The sequence below is a fragment of the Harpia harpyja genome, chromosome 16 (genome assembly GCF_026419915.1).
Source record: "Harpia harpyja isolate bHarHar1 chromosome 16, bHarHar1 primary haplotype, whole genome shotgun sequence".
NCBI lineage: Eukaryota > Metazoa > Chordata > Aves > Accipitriformes > Accipitridae > Harpia > Harpia harpyja.
The window spans coordinates 31,662,987-31,680,516 of NC_068955.1; positions in this window are offsets into that span (position 1 = coordinate 31,662,987).

Below are 17,530 nucleotides of genomic sequence, written 5' to 3' on the forward strand. Positions count from 1 at the left end.
GGGATTTAATGGGACGATTTAATGGGACTCCAGGAGCCACCTGGCTGGCCCTCTCCTTCCCTCTCATCTTCCCACCCTCGGCCCTCCCAGAGCCACTTCCATGCCTCCGCATCGTTGCAGACGCGGTGGGCGCCCACGGGCCCTTCGCCCTCTTGCCACTCCGCTCCCCCAGAGCGATGGAGGGGAAGGAGGAGGCGCGGGGCTGGGCGTCTGCCCCAGCTCCCGCTGCCAAAAGCCACCTGGCTGTGGTCCTGGGCTGCAGGTGGCCCTGCCTGAGCAGGGGGGGTTGGACCGGCTTGCTCCTTGCCGATCTCAGCCACTCTGTGATTCTGGCACTGGGATTCCCAACCCGCTCTCGCGGATGGGAAGCTGCCCGTGTGCGGCAGCAGGACGCCCAAAGCCGCAGCACCCCTGCTCTGGGCGGCTGCGCTGCCGGCTGGTACCCGCAGCAGGGGGGGAGCGCGGCTGTGATGCGGGGCTGCGATGTCACTGAGGTGTCCCTGCCCACAGGGCTGTGACCTCGCAGCAGCAGCGTTATAAGACACGTGCCGCCACCAAACCAGAGCTCCCAGTGTGGCCGTGTGGGACTCGGCACCATGAGCAACGGCAGCGCTCTTCTCGGCCTCGGCATCCTCTTTCTGGCTGCTGGGGCCATCCTCCTCACCATCAGCCATTGCCGAGAGGTACGGGGCCGCTTGGGGCCAGGGGGGCCGCTCGGGGCCAGCGCTAGTGGGGGCTGGCCCCAGCTGGGTGACTGCGCCACACTCCTGTGCCCACAGGGTGATGGCCAGAGATGTCGATGCCAGAGACGGAGGCGGAGAGTGGTGGCACCAGAGCCATGTAAGTCCCCTGAGGGTCCCCCCGCGGGTGCGCAGGTGCCCCCCCAGGCCAGGACAGGGCCTCTCAGAGCAAACTAGCCCCGGTGCGGAGCAGCCTGGGGGGACGGCCCACGGGTGGTCCCAGTGTCCAGGGACCCCCACGGCTCAGGCAAGCCCTCCCTGGTTTGCAGGTGCTCCTGGGGGCCCCCTGTGCGGGCCCTGGCGCTGCAGCCCCGGCTGCACCCGCTGCATAACGGCTGCCCAGGAGCTGCAGCAGCTGGTGCTGTCTGCATGGGCTGGCACCGGGGCCTCCGCCACGCTGGATGCCGGCACCTGGCAGGCGGCATGGCAGGACCTGGAGGAGCTGGTGGAGCGGGGCCACCTGCCCTGCCGCGGCTGCATCTCCTCCAGCTCCCCCGAGAGCCAGAGAAAGACGTGCCCCACTCAAGATGGACGAGCCCCCGTGGAGAGGTCTGCCCGCTCCCCTGGACCCGTGCGTGTCGGCACAGCCTCTTCAGCCCTGAAGATGCACGTGGCCAGGAAAGGACTGGAAATGCGACTGGGGACCCTGCCTGTGCCGGTGCAGCTGTCCCACCAGCGAGCGGCGCAGCGGCAGGGCTGCCGTGTCCTGCCGAAGCTCATCCAGCCAGGGCAGAGACAGCCCTTGCCGCGGCGCGGGCTGTGCCCCTCTCTGCAGGCAAAGGCCAACGTCATTGCAGAGAACATCAAAGAGAAGGAAGTCCGGAGGCTGTGGGGGGACCCCAACCCCACCGAGGAGTCCCTGGCCCTGCTGGTGCCATGCCCCCCACCGCTGCTCGCTCCCCTGGACCCGCAGCTCCCCCGGGAGCACAGCGTGTGGGGGCCCCGCGCCGTGGGACAGGCCAGCGCAGTGGGGTACGCCAGGGAGGGACAGCGGGAGCCACACAGCCGGCACCGCTCCGAGGATGAGCCAGCCACCCAACCATCAGCGCTGGGGAACGTGGTGAGCGAGGGCCTCCTGCGCCTGGACGGGGACCCGTCGCCGTGGGACGAGGAGTGCCTGTGGCCTTTTGCGTTAGCTGTGGTCCCCCCTGCCCTTCCCAGCCTGGACAACGGGGCAGCAGGACCACAAGCAGGATCGGCTGCCATCCTGCCAAAGGAAGATGTCAGCCACGCGAGCAACCCCACCACCCGGGGCGGGGGCCAGGCCAACGCTGAGGACAGGAGCCGGCCCCACGCTGCAGCGCCTGTCATCGCCTCCAGGCTGGAGCCGAGCCAGGAGATGCGCAGCAAACTGTGGATGCATACAGCAAGAAAAAGCTTGGAGATCAAGCTGCAGAGGCTGCCCATGGCAGTGCAGCAGTCCACGGAGATGCTGCAGCAGTCCCTGCCCAAGCTGGGGCAGGCTGGGGCTGGGCCCCTGGGGCCACGCCGTGCCTCTCCCCCCTTGCTGACACTGAAGCAGCTCATCCAGCAGCACCGGGACACACCGCAGCAGCTCGCGGCATCGCTCCCCTGCCCGGTGACCCCCACGACACCGGGCATCCGCCCAGAGCCAGTCCACTGCTATGGCCCTGGGCCCAGGGAGGAGGGCAGCCAGGCAGCCCTGGAGGCCAGCACCCTGCCCAGCACGTCCCGCAGCTCCAACGACGACATGGACACGGGCGCCACGGGTGCAGTGCTGAGGACACACCGGCGGGTGGCAAAGACCTCGGCAGGGCAAGCATGCACCCTGGTCTCCCCACGCCTCGTCCCAGCGTTCCCTGCTACGGACCCGAGTCCTGAGCCCTGGCGAGGAGCACACGTGTGGGTGCCCCACGGAGGCTTCGTGGCACCAGCCCCAGAAGGCCATTGGGGCTGCTGCAAGGCACACAGCAGAGCCGCTGATGGCGACTTCCACCCGCTGACCGCAGCCGTCCCTCCGGAGGGGACCCCCAGCACCGAGGGGACCCCCAGCACCGAGGGGACCGCAGCATCCAAGCCGTGTGGGCACGAGGCAGGCCACAAAGGGCAGAGGTGGTGGTCCTCGAGGAGACAGTGCCCTGGCAGCTCCGAGAGCTCCCCGGGCTGGGGGGCGTGCTCCCGGAGCACCTCCAGGAGCACGGACATACGAGGCAGATGGACTCCTGTTGGCCTCCCGCAGGGAATGCCACCCCAGGCGGCCATGCCACCTCCCACCTTAACACCCTCCAGCCCAGCGGGGACCCCCAGCCAGTACAGCCCGTCCTTGCAGCAGCACTGCAGTGCCCCTCTCACCAGGCACGTGTGCTCGTGCCACCTGCGCCCAGCCCAGGACGCCCAGGACACTGCGGCGGTGAGCTCTGGCAACACCCTCCGCTTGGTCCTGGAGAAGATTTGCCAGCGGCGAAGGAGTACGTCCCCATCTCCGGGGACCTCTGCCTCTGAGCACAGCTGCCATGCTGCGGAGTGGCAGGGCCAGGCCCCCTGCAGCTCCTGCTCTTCCAAAACTCTCCACTCTTCCAAATAAACATCTGGACTTGCTCTCCAGAGAGCTGTGTGAGGGGCCTCCACCCTGCTAGCGGGGCAGGGTGCGTCGGGGACGGGAAAGGGAGGGTGGGCTCAGGGGAATTCGGGCGGCTGTGCTGTCCCGGCAGGAGGACGAGGCCATGAGGAGGAGAAGCCTGGGCAAGATGGCTGCTCCTCCTGGAGCTCCTCCTGGAGCTCCTGCCCTGGCCGTGGCTGGGGCTCAGCCTCAGCCCAAAGGCTGCAGCACTGCGAACGTGCAGAGGGGATTGCAGGGTCCAACAGCAGCAGGAACAGGCCATCAGCCCCTTCTGCACACCTCAACATTTTCAGCAGGCTATTCATGTTTACATGCATATACTTCTCGTCTTATTCTGTGGGGGTTTTTTTTGTTCGTTTGGTCCAGAGTACCACCTTTACAGATTTCAGATTCACCCGTGGACCCACCCAGTGGCTTCCTGATGATTATCCCCGAGTTTCATCAACACAGCCTGGAGTTAGACAATAAACTTGTACTTCTGACCATACCACATGGGTCAACTTGCTTCTGCAGCCAAGGAATCCCTCTGCATTTCTCCTCATAGCAGAGCAGGGTCACTCTGAAGGGAATGGAGAATTCCAGCAACACCCCACACAACATACACCCAACAAGCAGAGGACAGAGATTTCATGACTAATCCCTGAAACATAATTTAATATATTTGAGGTTTCATTTTAAAAAGGATCAAGTATTTTTACATCCAACTTCCACCTCAGACAACGTGGAGGCCTCTCTGTTTCTGCCATTTGATACATGGAAGCACATATACTACCTCTGTAGGATCTAGCAGGATAGAGACATCTTCTTACCATTACAGGGTAGCACAATGTGTTACTTGGAGACCACGCACTCATCATGCGCTAGAAGAGCTGGACTATGGGTGCATTTCAGGGCACACTGAAATTAAACCATGAACTCCGAGCTAGGTGGAGGGACAGTTGTGTTGAAAAGGAATTACACTGCTTAGCTTAAGGATAAACTTCAGGGTACCAACATAGAAGCCAGTCTCCAGCAAAAAGGATGTTAGAGATGCCACAGGAACAAATATAACCTACTACCTTGAATCTTCTGCAATTATTCACTGAGGAAGCTCCCTGTGGTTGAAAATGATATTTAAGAACACCAGGATTGTTTTTTCCCTTCAGCTCCTCTGATATAGGGGAATTGCCTACATTGATGCATGTCTTGTGATTTGTCAGATGGATTTGGAATAAATGGCTTTTTTTCAAAAATGGTTTCCACTGTCATAGTTCAATAGTCACAGGAAACCCTGTGTAAACATCTGCTGCTCTGCTCATAATAGGTAAATAGCCCCTCTTTGGTAGTAGAGGACTTCTGATCTTTTCACTCAGTTGGTGGAAATGAAATGTGACTAAGTAGCCTGTACTTTTTATGGAGCAGGAACTATGGATCAGGAAAGATACCTTGGTTCACCTTGCATGCCAATAAGAAATATTTTAGTCAGCAGAAATAAAAGGCACATGGTGCTTTAAGTCACAGCATCACTTCTTAAAAACAGGGAACTTATTCAGGTGAAATACAACAGAAACTTAACACAGAAATACTCACTGCTACAAAGAATTAATTACTGGTAATACATAGTTGTCTGTATCTCCAGGAAACGTGACTATGCTTTTTCTTCTTTCTACATCTGATCAGAATATCTACGTATGACAAAATAATGACTTCACTGTAGACTCGGGAACATCCATCTATTAAGAAAGTGATGGGTCCAGATTTAGCAGCATAGAAATATTCATACAGACATCTGCAAGCACTGGCAAAAACTCTAGCTTGACTGCAAGGGTAAACACCTCTTTCCTTTAACGAGGTTTTATAAACATGTGAGGATATATCTGAGGAGGAGTATCTGTGAAGCTTTTTTGGATGCTACCTTTATTGCATATATGAGGCTTTTCCAGCATATTGTCAGGGGGGGCTAACAGTGTGATAAACTATTTCTTCACCCTGAATCCTTTGATTCCTATGACTTATATGTCATAGGACCTTTTTAAAGGGCTGTGGTTTGATACGCGAGTCTACTCCCAGGAAAAAGAAAGAGATAGTCGTGTTCTCCCTAGGTCCTGCCAGCCCACCTCAGGTGCCATTCCAGGTTACTGAAGTTTTACATCTCAGAAGAATCCAGTGTTCCAATTTCTTCAAATTAAACTACAGCCTTAAAATTACTTAATCACCAATTGTTTTCAAACCAATTTTTCTTGCTTTGGAGCCTGAAGTCTATCACTTACACATGTTGAGTCAAAATAAATTTGGCAACAGCTACTCTGCAGAAGATCATACCTTTGACGAGGGCAGTGGTAACAGCTAACACAGCATCATGTGCCAGTATAAATGCCTTCCGTGTTGATTTTATGGGTAAACTCCAATTCTTGTACAGGAACAACCTTTTAATTTTGTATAGCCCCTGCAGAAATGACAGAAGATAAACCACTTGTGAAATCCATGCACTACTTGAAGCAGATGTGTACCCTGGCATAAGAAGGAACATAAATTACCAGCACTACTTTGAAGAGCTAAAAAAATTCCCCTCTGGTTCCAGCAAGCATCCATGCATTATGCAGTCATTTATGGGACCACCACTTTCCATTTGACATACAGCACGGCAGACCTGTTCCTATTCCAGTATTACTTGCCCATAACTTCTGCACTGTTAACATGAATGATACTGTTTGTCAATCATTCTTAAAGCCCATTTGCTATGTTTGCAGTGTGTGACTTACAAAATCAAGACTTCTGTGTATATGTCAGAAGATAAATTGGAGTTCTCCAAGGATGACAAAGCACAGGCCTATTCTGCCATGGTTGCGTAGACCTCTGGCTGGAATCAATCCATGTTGTCCAGATCTTTATCTGCATACTACGGTTAGCCCTAGGACCATCAGGCATCATACTTCCCGTGAAGTTTTGCAACAAAGAATGGAGCTAATCATTTTGTAATAAACCCAGATGCCAGAAAGAGACACAATAGAGAGATCAATCTGATCCGTAGCTGTGAGAAGAACTAGGACTGTGCCCTTCCATCTTCCTAAACTGGCTTCATGCCACTTCCACTGACAGTCACCCATCCTTCCATTGAACAACCACAAGAGGGCAATACCTAATGCAAAATCTCTATGTGGTGCAAGGCTTCAAAAGCACATTGCTGTACTATAGCCAAGAGATGATGTGCTAATACTGGCCACGAAAAGGGGCCTCCTACTATTTGCTTTCACGATTTTTAATCTGAGACCTTATGTCTAAAGCCCCGTGCTGATAATCCAACCTTAGTACAACAACGCCTGACGCTTTGCTAAACTCTTCATTGCTAGCCGCCAGCATGATGTACATGTGGTAGCTAGCTATCTCACCAAAATGCAAACTTCTAAAAAGTAGTGGTGTGGTAACACATGCAAGTATAAACACCTTCAAGGGGAGGTTCACATCGTAAATCTTAAATGCTTCTTTTGGGGTGGGATGGGTCAGCCCCATCAAGGTGGCAGTCACCCAGGACTATGGAAAGCACTTTGGGCTGCTGGGTCTCAACTCTACATCTAGCGCTCAGTTGTCTAGCTGCAGGAATATTTTTAGTTGGGATATTAGAAGTAGAAACACAGAACAGTATTTGAGATATGCTTTTAGCCTAATCTAATCATGCTTTCCATTTAACAAGGTTATTTGTGACATTGGTAGCCCAACACTACAAAGGCCTAATCCCCAGGATTATAATGCCTGCAAACTATACATGCCCCACTAGTATATGCCACATGCAAACACAGTCTTTAAGCTCATGAAAAACATCAACAGTTACCAAAAGCTTCCTCAGCTGTGCCTGTCACTACTATTTTAATCAGTTTTATTTACCATATGCTTGCCAAGGCCTAGTGAATTTTACATAAATAAATGCTTCATAAGAATAGCCTTACTAGCCTCCACATACTCTAGATACTGAAATATTCAGTCCATGTGCAGTAATTGCAGCAGCTCTGAGGCATTGCTCAGGAAAAAAATATTAGGCCTTATGCGCAAATGCCTGCAGACATGACATATTGGCTGTAGAGAGGGTATTCTACCTCAAGGTAAAAAAACCAACAAAACAAGATTTCCCAGGTAGTATTCCTCATCTTGTAATACCTCAAAGCAGTCTGGAGGTACTTGGAAGGTGTAAATCCCTCAAATGTTGCATCCTATACTCCTAAGCTGCTGGTATATGTAGTACAGTGGAAACTCATTATGTACCTTATTCACCCAAATAGCTCAGTCATCCAAAGTCACTTGCTACAACTCAATTTGTTCGTTTTGCCGTGGCCTCCACAAGAAATCCCTAGCTGACGATGCACACTTTAAAGTTACAGTTTTTACATTACATTTTATAATAAAACAGTCGTTTTCAAAAAAAGAAAAAAACACAAACCCAAAACAACAACAAATTCTCAGCAATCTATTTGCAGAATACAGACATGCACCAGCTGATGATATGCTGGATTAGAGCTATCCCAGGCCTGCCACTCCCTGACAGTTTAAACCAAAAGTGCCGGCCACATCTCTGAATTCAGAGACAGCACAGGGGCAGTTGTTGGAGAGGAGCTTTGTTGCCCACCCCTCCCACCATGCCAGGACCATCCCCAGCGTAACATGACCAAAGTGATTTGATTTTGACCAACTGTGGGATTACTGAGCTTTGTCAAGTCTTGAGCTCTCCAGCTAGGAATGCTTATCATGAGCCCAGACTGATTACAGACTTGGCTGCTGAAAATGCTCCTTTTTCTCTAATGACCATTTGTGTCTCAGACACAGGGATAAACTCATTTGTGGTAATTCTGCTGTCTTCATGCTTAACAAGGGAATAACCCCCCACTGCAACTCACATTGCAGATGGGCTCTGTACTCACTGTCAGATTCCCTGACAAGGTCCTCTCTTCTAAAATTAAATTTGGGATTTTATTCAAAACTTTGTCCCCTGTTTGCCAGGTTCTGGCAAGAAGGAGCAGCCAGAAGAGATCTGCAGAGCAGAAGCCCTGGAACAGCTCTGGGTTAGCCTTATCTTTGCCAAGAACCATTTCTGAGTTTAGTTTTTGCTGTGAAGACCAGATTCATTAGTCCGCAGTGTGTTACCCCACAGAAGAGAGATATTTGAAACCAGCCCAATCCAAGCAGTTTTAAAGCTGCGCCCCCCAACAGTGCAACGCAGATAGCTCCGCTTGACCCATCATCTTTAAATAAAATTGATTAGACCAGGATCTCTTCAGTTTTCTTGGGATTTAACAAAAGCATTGTAGAGATCCTGCCAGTTTTCAAAGGAGCTTTTTTCCTTTGAGGTAGTCTTTCACTGTCCTCTAGGTTAGGGCAATAGTCAAACTTGAGCATAAGCTCAGAGAGCTGCTAATTTCCAGGAGAGAAAGAACTTGAGATTTTAATGATGCACAGTGGAGCCAATTTACACACACTTGTAAACTCACCTGCCAAGTTGCACCATTGCAATTTGTCACGCACCAACTTTTTAACAGCATCTACTGAGGCCTTATTAAAATCATCCCAAGCTGTCTCCTGGAGGGACAAATCAATTATATTAAATTGCTTGTCTTGAGACACAGGCTCCCAAAAACCATATGGAATTTGCATTTGGCTTCCTTGTCAAAATCCCAGCAATCATTTCAAATCAATACATGCAGTGATCTGCATAGTGTTTCCTCATAGAAAAACAAAGGAAATAGCAGGTACTTCCCCTAGAGGACATGTGGAACTTAAAGAAATTAGGAAATTACAGGTTTGCAATTACAGATAGAACAAAAAGAAACAGCCAAAGTTCAGCACTGGTTCTGATGGGGACTTTATCATCAGATGAAAATTGCTAGTCATCTGCTAATAGTTATCAGCCTGGCATGCCCATTTTGCACACTTTCCCTTCTGCCTCCCCAGCACAAACATTTCTTCTTAACAGGACATACCATAACACTGAGGAAAAAAAAAAAAAAGGCAATTGAGAAATCCTGCATTGAACAAAAGTGTCCATCACTGACACAGACTACAAAACAGATTGCCTCACACAAAGAAAGCTTTCACAGTAAAATAGCTGAAGTGTGACAGGACACATCCCGCAGGAGGTCCAGACCCCACTGCTTCCACAGACACGGCAGGGTCCTTTTGGTTTTAAAACCCATGGGTTTTGCTCTGCAGCATCGTGCCATGGAGTATGACTGAGTGTCCTGGTTTCAGCTGGGATAGAGTTAACTGTCTTCCTAGTAGCTGGTACAGTGCTATGTTTTGAGTTCAGAGCGAAGAATGTTGATAACACTGATGTTTTCAGTTGTTGCTCAGTAGTGTTTAGACTAAAGTCAAGGATTTTTCAGCTTCTCATGCCCAGCCAGCGAGAAAGTTGGAGGGGCGCAAGAAGTTGGCACAGGACACAGCCAGGGCACCTGACCCAAACTGGCCAACGGTGTATTCCATACCATGGGACGTCCCATCCAGTATAGGAACGGGGAAGTGTGGGCAGGGATTCGCCGCTCGGGGACTGGCTGGGTGTCGGTCGGCGGGTGGTGAGCAATTGCACTGCGCATCATTTGTACATTCCAATCCTTTCGTTATTGCTGTTGTCATTTTATTAGTGTTATCATTATCATTATTAGTTTCTTCTTTTCTGTTCTATTAAACCGTTCTTATCTCAACCCACGGGTTTTGCTTCTTTTCCCGATTTTCTCCCCCATCCCACTGGGTGGGGGGGAGTGAGTGAGCGGCTGCGTGGTGTTTAGTTGCTGGCTGGGGTTAAACCACGACACTGAGACAAGACTGACCCTTGAATTTTCTCTGTGCTCAGAGATCCAAACTATAACAAAGACTGAAACAGTCAAGAAGGAAAGTCGCTCAACTTGGACATGCTCTTTTCAAAAATCCACCCACTCACCACCCAAAGGGTCTCTCATTGTGCCCAGCATGTTAATCCTCCCCACTTTGGTCTCTCTGCCACCTCTTCTGGGGTCTTAGAGCAGACAGGTTGCTTCAGGCAGCAGGTTACCACTGGCAGTAAAATGGCCATGAGCCCAACACAGCAGGATCCTGGTAAATGCAGTGGGTGGCAGAGGAAGGTGGTTTTTGAAGGGGTGGGGAGGGGAAGGAAGAGCCCCCTCCCAAAACTGGCAATTGTGTCCCTTTTTCCCCATCTCCTCGGTAGCGAGCAGTAAGTTCCAGCTCTTCAGGGCTGTCTCTTAACACAAATTACAGAATTACTAAATCATTAAGGTTGGAACAGACCTCTTGAGGTCATCCAGTCCAACACCTCTGCTCAAGTAGGGTCAGCTAGAGCAGGCTGTCCAGGACTGTGTCCAGCCAGGTTTTAAATATCTTCAAGGATGGAGACTCCACAGCCTCTCTGGGCAACCTCTTCCAGTATTTGACCATCCCCCCAAGCTGCTCCTGCACAACACACTCCTTTCAGGGCTGGCAGCCCAAGGTAACTGTTGAGAAGCCTGTCAGCCAACCCCTCCAGCTCTGCCAGCGCAGCTCACATCTCAAACCCTGCCCCACACAAGCACCCCATAGATCGATCAAGGCTCCCAAAGCCTCATCTGCTCTCCTATTTTCCCTACTATATCAACAACCAAGGGTATCTCCATCCCATCTCCCCGCGTGTACCAACCCACAGACCCAAATGAAGGCTGCTAATTAGATAGCTGGAAATGCAGGGTTGAGTCCCCTGTTCCAAAAAGGCTTTTGACACCCCAGAATATATTCACACAGCAACAAACCATGCAGAGATGCCACTTGCCCCCACCAGTGAACATCAGCTCTGGCCTCATTATATTGCAATGCATTTCAGACTGAAAAACAACTCGGGGCCAAGGATAATGTGACTGTCACTGCAAGGCCAGCTCCAAAAACACTCTATACATATGGGTGGCCAAACCGGCTGCAGCCAACACTGGTGCAGTCTATTGAGTACATGCCAAGATGGGGCTGAATGGGCAGAGCAAAGGATTCGGTTGAGGAAGACTCCGGTCTGTTTGGGGATGAAACTGAACCACCACGGTGAGGTGGGTTTGGCTGTGTGGGATGCTCCTGGCTCGAGATGGAGGGCAGGAGGCAGTAAAAGGAGACATGGCAACACACGGGGGGTGCAAAAGGCACGAACCTGATGGAAGCAAGGGCCCAAAGCAAGCAAGAGAAGCGCAGCTGAGGGCAGGATGCAGTCAAGCAGCCGGAGGACTGGACTGGCCTCTACCAGCAGTGGTGCAGACTGAGTGCTGGCAATGGCAGAAAGCGCTAACTACCCCAACTTGGGGCTAGAGCAAACCTCATTTCAGGCAATAACAGAGAGTGAGGTGATCAGGAATTGCCAAGGTAAACTCATCTACATTGTCCTTGGTTTGCAGAGGGACTGCTCTGCTCCTGCCATTGCAATCCTGTGACTTCTCTCCAAAGTCCAGCTGAGCCACTTCAGTTTTACGGCACGGCCACCACTGCTATTTCGGTCTGCCCTCACCCCCATGCAGATATGGGGACATCTTTCCCATAAGCTGTTCCTGGGAGATAATGACATTCCCAATTATTTTCAGCTGATAAATCTTGCATGCTTAAAGATTGGCATGGCAGACATAAATGCAGAATTATTTATAGATCAACCACTTAAATTTCACTTTTTTCCCTTTTCACATTTGCCACAGTTCTTCCTCTTTTAAAAAACATCCCTGGATTTACTACTGCTACTGTAGCATCCAGTGGCAAGTTCAGCACAAAGCAATACTAGCACTGAGGAACAATTTAGCATGGATGTGCCAAGTTTCTATGTCTTTGGGGAGGCCAATGAACACTTTGCAGGCCAATTTCACTGTGAGGATACAGGTAATGGGGGTTGACACTATACAGCAGAAGAGCTTAAAACTAATTAAATATCCGATAAATATCTAAACCTGGGTTTCTGAATAGGTTCCTGAGTAACAGTAAGGAACAAAAACAGTGAAGATGGCTGGTTACATCCCTTCTGCCTCTCCGAGCAGGACTCAGTCTCCCATCCCAGTCTCCTCTAATCCTGCTGCCCAGTCTGTTAGTTTCCTTACAGTCACCTAAAAAAACCACACAGGGCCATTCAGCCCAATTCAAAAGCTGCTGAAGCAAGTTTTAACTTAACACAAGCTGCTAAAACCCACAGACTTCTTGAGAGACTGAATGACAATAGGAGCTATCTGGTTTTTCGGTTACATAGACTCGTTGCAAATAGGAAAATAAGTCCCTTAGGTGACAAAAGAGCCAGTGCCAGTTTACACTAGCTGTACACAAGCAGCTGCAGCAACATTCCTAGGGTACAGAGGCCCCCCCCAAGCTTTGCAATACTTAGCCAAGGGCCATCACTGTGACATTACACACTTACACTCTGTTGGCAATCTTCTGCTAGCAGAAGCTCCAACCTTTTTCTGAAGGCAGCTCCTGGTTACCTCAGACATCAGCTTAGTCCAACAGCATATATCAACTCTGACCTCTGGATGCCCCTGATTTATACCTGCTGAACAAATGAAGCAAACCAAATTAACATCAGCTGAAAAACTGGACCATGGGCTCTGATTAGCCTTGCATTGATTTATAACAGCTGAAGACTTTTCCACCTGCTTCCCATAACTGTGCTTACGCTGTTTTGAGGATTTGGTTTATAGGCTTCAGTGGTGCAAAAGTTATTTTTACCACACAAGTTTTTACCCAGTATCTTCAGTGGAGGTGTTAATACTCTACAACACAAGAAGTTCTGGAAAATTTACTGTAATAGAGTACTATTTAGCCCAGGGATTTTATCAGAGGTGGTGGTGATTCACCAGAGCTGGGAAATGTCAGTGGAATACAGCACATTTACCCCAACACAGGGTGACCAGCCTCTGTGTGTTATGGGGTGATTTCCTCTAACCTACGCCTTGGCTACGTGGTCTTTGCAGGAGCTACACTCACTCCTATCAGCTGGAGATCTGCTTGTTTGTCCTCCATTTAGATACAGCATTTTGCACCAGATGAGGCGTTTCTCCCAATGACTTAAGTGATCCTAATCCATGAATATTTTAAACTGGTTTTACTTCTTTTAAGCCAGCTGCCTAGCTAGTCAGCTGGCATAGTTTGACTTTGATCCATTATTACATTTTAGGTCAAGAAGTTTCTAAATGCCAGACAAGTTTGGGGAGTGGTGTCTTATAACATTGAAGCATTTGCCTCGGTAAGATAAAACATGGTTCATGCCTATTTTCCAGTCTAGTTTTATCTAATTTAAAATAGTGTTATTAAATATTACATGACTGTGTATGATTTCTATAATATACATTCTGAAATGTCTAATAAAAACTTTTTATTACTGAAATGATCCAAAATTATAAAAATCATACATTTGTATTTTTCTCAGTTGAAATTTACTGTAATTGACCCAGCGGACCTTTTAATATTTCAACATTTCTCTCTAATACAAAGGAAGATTACAGAAGTAGGAATTCACCATTAAAAAGAAATATCATTTGCAGAAAGATGGGGAGATATTTGGAAATCTGTCTTGACCGGGAGGACCAATGACTCATCAACGCTTCTGATCTTCCTCTTCTTTCTACTGATGTGGGAGTGAGGGCTAATTTAAGACAGCGCTGTACCAGGGGAGAGAGAGAGAAAGTGGAAAGCCTCCCACTTCCTTGCAGCAATTCACCTGCTCAGAAAACAAGGTTGGGCTCAAGGCACAAGTTTATTCTCAGTCTAGTCTCCCCCGCGTACCTATCCTGGGGACATAACAAATGGACTGGTGTCTGTGCGCTCCTGAGCGACAAGGCTGAAAGTCTGGACAATCTGCAAAGGAAAACTGCTGTAGTCTTCTGTGTTGTCATTGTCTGAGTCTTAAATTGGAATTAGATGCTGCAGTGATGGCTACAAAAGACAGACACGTAGCTGGTGCTGTGGCCACTCAGCTCTTTCTGTACAGCATTTCCAGAGCTTTCCCTGTGTCCTGGGCAGATAAAATATCTCAGATCACGGCTGCAGCACAAGCGAAGAGTTTCGATGCAACTAAGATGGAGGAGATGTGGGATGCGAAAAATCTCACCTAACAGTAACTAGGTTATCAGCTCTCTCTGTAGTGACAGGTTGTATACGAGCAGATCCAGAGGACAATTTATGACCCCTAAGATGAGTTTGTTAGAGGGATATGATTATTTATCTTCTGAGAGGGCCTGTTTCTTTCCCCTGTTATAAAGGGAGACTAGACAACTAGGTTAGATCACGTCACCTAATATTTAAATAGCTTAACTTCAGGGAGATGAATCCTGCTTGTTGTATAGACATGTTGCATACACTATATAAGTCAGATGTTTCCAGATCCGCTGCACAGCTAAGCCTGGGAGATGTGCTGCAGCTCTGAAATATCAAACCAAGCAGCACCATGTGTTGCTCTGACAATCTTCACGTGCACAGTAAACCAGCTGTATTTGGGATGCACTGTGCTTAACGGACATGGACAAGGCACGTTTGAAATGGCAAATACATGCGTAAAAATACCTGCACTGGAAATCCACCTGCTTTACCCTCCAAGCCCACAGTTTTGTACCACGGCGTAACACCGTTGTCCGCACCACACCAGTACGTGAGTGTCCTGCTTTTGGCTGGAATAAAGTTAATTTCTTCTTAGTAGCTGGTATAGTGTTTTGGATTTAGGATGAGAAGAATGTTGATAACACACTGATGTTTTAGTTGTTGCTAAGCAGTGTTTACACTAAGTCAAGGACTTTTTAGCTTTTCAAACTGCCCTGCCAGCGGAGGCTGGGAGTGCACAAGAAACTGGGAGGGGACACAGCAAGGACAGCCGACCCAAAGGATCCAAAGCGGTATTCTGTACCATATTACATCATGCCCAGTATATAAACTGGGGGGAGTTGGTCGGGGGGGCACCGCAGCTCAGGGATTGGCTGGGCATCGGTCAGTGGGTGGTAAGCAATTGTACCGTTTTGCTTATTCTATTATTATTATTATATTCTATTATTGTTGTTGTTGTTATTGCTATTATTATCCCCTCCTTTTCTGTCCTTTTAAACTGTCTTTATCTCAACCCACGAGTTTTATTTTTACTTTTTTTATATGTTTTTTTATATGTTTTACTTTTTTTTCCAGATTCTGTCCCCCATCCCACTGCGAGGGGGAGGAGTGAGCGAGCTGCTGCGTGGTGCTTAGATACTGGCTGGGGTTAAACCATGACAGGGAGGTAAGTGTCCATAATGGACTGTTTCAAATACTTGGACGTGTCAAATACTTGGGATACATATACAGGAAGATTTCCTCACTGGACTTTAGCTGTATGTAAGTGACCTGTTTAGTCGGGCTTCCTCTATATTTATGAGAGAGAGAGAAACCAGCATTTTCAAAGAGTAATTCTTCCTGAGGATGGGATGAATCATTTCCAGGAACTGTCTCTCTCCACTGAGTACGGAGGCAGCTTGGAGGACTAGATCAGACTCAGACAACACTTGCACATGCTTACTGGCAGATGGCACCAACTTTTTCACACTCAACCCTCTCCATTTTTTTCCCTTTAAAGGTATCTTTTTCTCTATTGAGAGACCTTGAATCACCTAGGCTCCAGAATGAGATGCTTCAGTGGGATGCCCTAATTTAGGTGGGATGAATCCAATCCTAAGTCATTCTAGCACAAAGAAACTTGTGGTGTTCTGTTGGCAGACACTGAACTTCGGATGGATTTGGTGATATTATTGCTACCCTCATAAAGCTTGCTGAAGGAGTAAAGAAACTTAATTACTGCAAGGTGGAAATATCAGTTATTAAAAACACATCACAGAACAAAATCCTACTGTCTTGTCTTTAGTCTTCTTCCCCAAACACTGTTGCTATCTCCCCAGATAGAATGCTGGATTGTGTCACTTCTTCCTTTATATATTGTCCCTTGTATGATTTTAATAATTCACTTGTATGAGAGAATTATGACTATGTTCTGAAAGGTTAAAAAAATTCGCATCCTTATATGTCTAAAGAAAATCCTACCAACAAAATCTCCACCGTCTTTAATTTACCTGTGAACACCAGTATCAGTGTATGTTTAGGGACACTTAGCGTAGGTGCCTCTGCCATCTGGTGGCAAAGCACAGTAATAGCATGTCAGAGAGGGAGAAAATTCTTGTACTGGATTTATTTCTTTGAAAATTATGACCCCACACAAGTGAAACTGTTTGGAAGTTTTTGGTCTTTCAACATTTATTTTTAATACTACCAGTTATATATATATATATCTTCATAATTTGAAGGCCTTCTATTTTGTAGATGCTTGACTTTGTGATACTTAATTTTTACTGCTGCTAGTTGTTGATAATGTATTATCTTGTGTTATATTGTATTGAACGCTATACCATTGCATTATATATTAATGTGGTAACAGCAAGATATAAGACATACTCTGTTCAAATAGCTGAGTGTGATTCTAGCTATAAGCTTCAGCAACAGGCCGTCCCAAGTTATTCCAAATATGGATAAGCACATTGATTTATCTCACCTAAATCTGCACCACAAGTGAGTCCATCTGATCTCATCAGTCTAAGCTTCCTTCATGGTCGAAAAAAAGCACTTCTTGGGCACTGTTCCTCTTCTCTTAAAATAGACATGTTCATACCCTAGGATCCACAAATCTTCTTTGTTAACTATAAAGATCAGACGAACAACACCGGTGAAGCTGATAACTTCTGAGATCACATACCTTACATCACAGGCAGCTGAAGCGTAGAAAGTAAAAACTCACACCTTGTCCTTCAAACTGGGGGATCCAAGTGACTGAATGTAAGCATAACCCCATTAGTCTCTCAAGTATCCTGAAATATTAGTTGTGTCAGGTATAGCCATGTTACCCTGCTGGGCTAAGGTAAGAAAGGTCTTTGACATATAATACCTACTAAGGTCAAAAAAAACCCAATCAAAACCAACTAATTCTTGTTTCTTGTGGGAGGGAATTCAGCAGTTACACCAGTTAGTATGAAACGCGTTCTTGAGGTCTTAGAAATTAGTGGTGAAAGACCCGTTTCCCACTTCCAGTTTCTTCTTCATGACAGAAGACCAATCATTCTGTCATAGCTACTGTTCTGTTCTGCTAGAACAGCGGATTTCAACACAAGTAGAGTTGCTTGCTTTCCGAATTGGGAAATAACCTCGGTGTGCATTTCAGCAGTTCTTGTATGACCCAAGCAGAAGCTGCTTGTAAGTCTCTCTG